We start from the raw sequence: 7,002 nt of genomic DNA on the forward strand, positions 1-7,002 counted from the left end.
TCAATATATTGTTGATTTCCAACATTATTTAAGAAAATTAGATTCCTTTTTATGGAAAATTGTTTTGCATAGTAGAAATTTTGGATTCTTCCATTGCATGTATATTGGTGAATAGTCTTTTTAACAATAAAAATACATGCATTGAATTGCCATGTTCTGCCACATTGAAAGAAAAGAAACAATCCTGAATTATGGAAGGAGACATGTGACTATTAATCCAGCCACAACTCCTATGACTATTCACGTGATTTTTCTGCATAAAAAACCATTACACCATGTATCTTAATGATACCTATATAGCCATTCATGTAAGTTTTTTTTAACAAAGAAACCATCATATTGCCAACAACATAAATTTTGTGACCTCTTTTTTGGGTTCTTTCCTCTAGCATGTTTTTACTTGCGTTAAAAAAAGGCAAAAAAGATATCAATGTTAATACTTGGAATAATTTTTTTTTTCTTATTTTTGAAAATAAGATCAACTGAATAATGTTAAAATTTAACATATATAGGATAAGAATGAAATGAATTTTTTTTCAAAAAAATTAAATAGTTTTGAGAAAAAAAGAGATAAAGTGAAAAAATCAAACATATTGAGATAATTTTTTTTTTTAATATGACCATACGTATTATAATTAATCTAGGTAAGATAAATATTAAAACTCATTGGAATCATATACTAACACCTTTGGGAAGATGAAGGTTCCTTATTTGGATATCTTCATATGGCTCCCTCGGTAGAAAAGCTGCTAGTTGATACAATCTTAGTACTTCTTGAATCAACATGGTCACTTTTTTTTTTGAGGAAAAATCAACATGGTCACTTGTAAGCAGTAATCTAGTGGTCCGTAAATTGTCCTAAATGACATATAGCAAATAAGGGTATAATGATATATGCAGATGTTCAAGTGTTTCACATAGCTTATAACAATAGTTTAGCGGATTACCATAAGGCAGAACTAATAATGAAAATGCATTGTGCACTTATGATTATGTCACAAATAATTTTCATTAGACATATATTATCTGTTTTAGAAACCTAAAAGACCATAAAAGCCGATTAACCCATTACATTGAAGAGCATTACAGAGGACCCTGGATTGAATAAATGCCATAGTAATCATATTTCAAAACTTCCTTCTGCAGTAGTATCAGTTGGAGAATCAATTGAAATCCAAAGCAATGCAATAGTAATAGAAAGCAATCCTGACCAAACATAAACAATTGTTGGAACCCTTTCTCTTCTACCCATTAACCCTTTAGCAAAAGGGTACATATGAGACAAGACCCAAAAACTAAAGAATGTACCTCCCATAAGCTTCTTCCACTGAGGTATAAAACTGTATATTGTCCTTAAAAAATCAATGATAAGTGCAACAATATTGATAATAACAAAATGACTTGAGCATACTTTGCAGTCATACAAAACTAACAAAATTCAGTTTTAAACCTTTGTAGACATTTACATTTTTATGCTTGGAATTAAAAAAAAAAAGAAGAAGAACACCTTACATATTTACATCAAACACAGATCATTTTACATTTTGAAACACCTCCTTAAATACCACATTTGTTGTACTATATCCTATTTTATTAGATTTGTCATGTATTAATATTTTGAGACCTTCTTTGCTCTTAACCCTGGATATAGCTACGTATAATTGCCCATGACTGAATACATCCTTTTGCAAATATAAACAACATGATCCAAGGACTGACCTTGTGATTTATTAATTGTCATTGCAAATGATACAACAATTGGAAATTGCCTCCGTACAAGTTTGAACGGCCATGGTGATTGTGAAGGTGATAATGACATTCTTGGAATGTATACCTTGCTTCCAATATTCTTTCCAGTTATAATTTTGGCCTCAATGACATGATTAGCAAGCCGTGTGATTGTTAATCGAGTTCCATTGCATAAACCTTCAGCTTGGTCTAGATTTCTTAACAACATTATTGGTGTCCCAACTTTGAGTTTGATAGAATGATTAGGCAACCTAGACGTTTGAAGAGAATTAAGAAATTCTGTTGTTACCTGTTCAAAAGCTTCATTTTCATTTGCTTCACCACGATCTATGGAATCTGAACTAAAATATTCTTTTTCTTCTCCTGCATAATTAAGAAGATATAAGCATTGATTTATAATCATTTTTGAAAGGTAATATCGATGTATATTACCTGGGAGAAGATTCAAAACATAATTATTAATGTCATCAACAACCTGAATTGTTGAAGCTAATATAGCTCTATTCCTCAAGAATTCTCCATCTTGAAAATTTTGCAATAAATTTGGATATGTAGCTTGGACAATTGCAGCAATAGGATCTGTAAAATCAGTTATCAAATCATAGTAACCGTCATTTCCCTTACCAATTTCTCCATTCCCAACCCTTAAGATCCATTCAGAAAACTTTCTTGTATCTTCTGAATTATGCGATTGACCATTTGAAAAGTCGCATTTTTTTTGTCAATATCAATACTTTGCAATGGTCCCAAATGTATGAGGCATTTATTGTAGAGTGGATGATGTCCGATCTATTTGATTTTGGTACAACTGGCAGTATTTGTCTAAAATCACCTCCAAATACTATAACTTTTCCACCAAAAATTAGTTTTGAGGGTTTTCCTCCTACACTCATGATATCTCTTAAGGATTTATCTAAAGCCTCAAAACATAATCTATGTGCCATTGGTACCTCGTCCCATATAATCAACTTTGTTTGCTTCAAAAGTTCAGCTAACTCAGTTCCTTGTTCTATGTTGCAAATCAATGATTGAAGTGTAGGAACTGGAATTTTAAATCTTGAATGTGCACTTCTTCCACCTAGTAGTAATAAAGCAGCAATATCACTTGTTGCAACAGTGAGAACGATTTCTCTTTTTGATCTTAACGCTGCAGCCAAATTATTCCACATATATGTTTTCCCAATTCCTCCATAACCATAGAGGAAAAAGACACCACCTTGTTGCTTTGCCGCTGCCTTCATGATCTTTTCATAAATACCCCTTTATTCATCTAACACAAAGAAACAGAATAGAAAAATATTCTATGTATTAGCGAAAATAATTTTGTTAAAAAAAGTTAATATAAAATAGATATCATTCTAACCTGTAAGAGAAGTAAACAATTGTTGAAAAATTTGTTCTTGAACAACAGGATCATAATTCCTTTCATCATGTATTAATCTGTTTCCGAAGAAATCAGCAACATAACCATTTGGATACGACATGCATTTGAACTCTTTCAAGCTCCTTTTGTTAGATTGCAAGTGCTTCTCAATTTCAATCAGCGTTAAATTTTGCAATTCCTCATCCATTAGAATTAAAGCTACAATATAATAACATTGAATAAATAAATAAATCCATTGATGAATTAATATGAATAAATTGAAATTTGTTTCAACATTGTACCTGGATTTCGTGTGAGCCTCCTTTGATCCTAAAGAATTTCATCAGAGAGGAACTTCCATGAGTATTCCCAAACATGATTAGGCCTATCCATTGATTGAGACAATAGCATGCATACAAAAAGCTTTCTTAAAAAATAACCTGAACCCCATATATGTGCTTCCTTTATTGCTTGAATAAATTCTCTATCATCTTCCAAAAACATAATTGCAAAACATGCCTGTCGGAAAGTAAGATATTGGATTCCCTTAACAAATTTGAGTTCTTTATAAGATGTTGAACCCCTAGCGACAGTCAACATCATTCTCAAATAATACAATTCTCCATTACTTCGAGGCACCCAAATGAGTCTCCTAATGGTATAGCCCTTTTTCTGAGGTTTCCATGATCTTGTTTTCTTCACATAAACAAACTTAGAAACAAATTCACTATAAGTTAATAACTTTGCTTCTGGATACAACTTATTAGCTTCCATCCAAGAAGTGAACATTGATTCAGTTACACTTGGCTTGAGAAGAACATCACCAATTTGCTCATGATCTTTATAGTAAACACAATTTTCACCCTCATCATGAAAGAACAATCTCTCTACAGCAGGCTTTTGACCATGTATTTAATAAGAAAATATTCTCCAACATGCTTCACTTGCTTAAACATATCTACAATTGAGATGTTGTTTGATTTCATCTAATTATCTATGCTGAGAAGACGAAGCTTGATCTTCGTTAGGCTCAATCATAGCACTGATCCAGTCTGAACCCTTATTAATGTATTTAAAGAAATACTTAATTGAGGAACTTTGATTGCACCATTCCATGTTTATGTGAGCTTGATATTTGAGAAGCAAAGTTGGGTTATACGGAACAACATGTGAATTGTCAAAAACAATGTCTCCTTTCTCTATGGTGCGACCATTTTTAGTTCTTTTGTAAACAGGGAACCCTTCTTGATCAACAATTGTCGATGCCTGGAATTTTTTTGGATAATATTTAGAACACCTTCCATCTCTCATGCATGGTGAACCTTGATTTGCCAAACCACATGGACCATGAATCATGTGTGCCTTAACTAAATCATACAATTCTGGTTCCTTTAGAGGATCCGGTATCTCTGCAGAAATGATTTTGTCGATGTCATCTGGAGTAGGATATTTGTTTAATGGATGCAAGAAAAGCAAAATATGTGCATGAGGTATGTAACACCCCGTTTTCCCAATATATAAAAAATTTCACATATAAATCAGAGTCATTCAACATAAACGGAATGCTACACTTCTTAAAAATCATAAATGGAATAAATAACAATTCATCCTTCACAAATTGGTCAACATAAATATTCAAAAACTTCGCAGCAGATTTTAATTCGACAACATAATTAGTCTTGGAACGAAGGCCTCATCAAAACATCTCGTAATAATCCAAAAAACTAAATCATAGTCATGTAAAATCATAAGCAGTACGTAAGGAATAGAAAATAGCCACAAAAGTTCCCATCCTGTTACGTATCAGAGCACCTAAAGACACAATGAGAGATAGCCACTCACAACAGCAATCAACAACTACTTATTCTCGATCGCCTGCAAGTTACTCATACGAAGAGCAACATTTCCAAGCAGAAGGGGTGAGATTCACAAACAATAATGTTAACATATAATTCAACAATTATATTTAACAACATAAACATCATCAACATATCATAGCAATGGTCATGTAACATCATTATCATCATCATAATCAACTTCATAATCAACATCAATATCAACTTCATAAATCAACTTAACAACTTGACTCGACAATGCAACTTAACTCGACTATGCAACTCTATCATTTTACTTATGCATGTGGTACCATTCTAGGGCATAAGCCCTCGTCGCATTTGAGCATAAATATACTCCTAGGGCATGAGCCCTCGTCGCTATTGAGCAAAAGCTCCTAGGGTATGAGCCCTCGTCTTTATTGAGCATAAGCTCCAGGGCATAGGCCCCCTTCTTTAGGGTGAATGACAAAGCATTCCAGGGCATGAGCCCCCTTCTTTAATGATGATGCATGGACTCAACAACAATACTTTGACGACCAACAAATTCAACGACATCGACAAATAACTTAAACGACATTGACGAACTACTTACAACTTTGAAGACATTGACGAACTACTTACAACTTTGAAGACATTGACGACAACTGTGGTAATGACAACAACAACGACTTCACATCATAATTTCATATTCATCAATCATAAACAACGTCATATAACATCGTGTTTAAACATCAACAATTCATCATACAACATCGTATTCAAACATCAATAATTCATCATATAACATCGTATTTAAACATCAACAATTCATCATATAACATCGTATTTAAACATCAACAATTCATCATATAACATCGTATTTAAAAACATAATAAATTATACACAACAAATTTTCATGTCAAACCAAGGCTACTAGAAAGATATCACAATTATCAACAACTTTCATGTTTATACCAAAGACCAATTCAAAACAGAAAACGTGTGAAACAGACGCAAAAACATGAAACAAAGAATGTCGTCACCGTACATTTTCACTAAGACCTTCTTGTAGTATTTTCATCATAACTCAAAAACTAAAAATTGTATTTACGTCAAACCAAAGCCACTGGAAATCTAACACAATTATCTAAAACTTTCATGTTTACACCCAAGGTCAATTCTGTACCGATCAATACCAGTTTTCATTTCAATTTTGAAAAAGTTGTGCAGAAAGTCCATAAAAATTCATTGTGACCTACGTGCAGTAATTTGACCATAACTCAAGTTCTATAAATCATTTTGACGTCAGACCAACGACATTAGAAAACTAACATTCATACCTACAACTTTCGTGTTTACACCTAAGACCAATTCTGTACCGATCAATACCAGTTTCTATTTCAAAATTGGGGACAGAGATAAGAAAAAATCAGGAAAAGCAACTTATATTATTCAAACTTCACATTCATTCAAAATCATCACAATCAACAACTTCATACCCAATTCATAATATGACATTAACAACAACAATCATCAATAACCATAAATCAACAACAACATAACATAAATCATCAATTATCACTCTTAACCCTAATTCTCCAAGTCTCAAAAACTAAACCTACAACATGTTACATGAAATTTCAGAATCATAGAATCAAGATTATTGAATGATAGTCCCACCCTTACCTTAGATTGATTGATTGCAAGGATTCTATAGACTTCTCTTCTCTGGTTCTCCTCTTCTCTAGGTTTCTCCTCTTTCACTAGGTTTCTCCTCTTTCTCCCAAAAACAGTTTGCACGTAATCCTTCTTTTCTAACTCTGACTCTCCTCTTTATATAAACCTTAACCTATTTATTTTCTCTCTTAATTTCAATTCTGCCCCAAAGCCTCATTATTCTAAATAATTATATTTCTCCACTAAATATATACTTCCACTAAATATATTTCTCCACTAAATATATACTTCCACTAAATATATTCTTCCACTAAATATATTTCTCCACTAAATAATAAAATAGGGGCTACTAATAAATATCAACACATAATAATAAAAATATCACTTATCAAACATATT

At 32.3% G+C, this 7,002-nt stretch overlaps 1 pseudogene; it reads right to left on the bottom strand.

The window, feature by feature from the left end:
- Nucleotides 1-1,370: 1,370 nt before the first annotated feature.
- LOC146929545 (uncharacterized) lies at nucleotides 1,371-4,606 on the bottom strand (annotated as a pseudogene).
- Nucleotides 4,607-7,002: the final 2,396 nt, after the last annotated feature.

The sequence above is a fragment of the Medicago sativa genome, chromosome 4 (assembly GCF_051527215.1).
Source record: "Medicago sativa cultivar Bolivia chromosome 4, Bolivia_mono, whole genome shotgun sequence".
In the NCBI taxonomy this organism is placed as follows: Eukaryota; Viridiplantae; Streptophyta; class Magnoliopsida; order Fabales; family Fabaceae; genus Medicago; species Medicago sativa.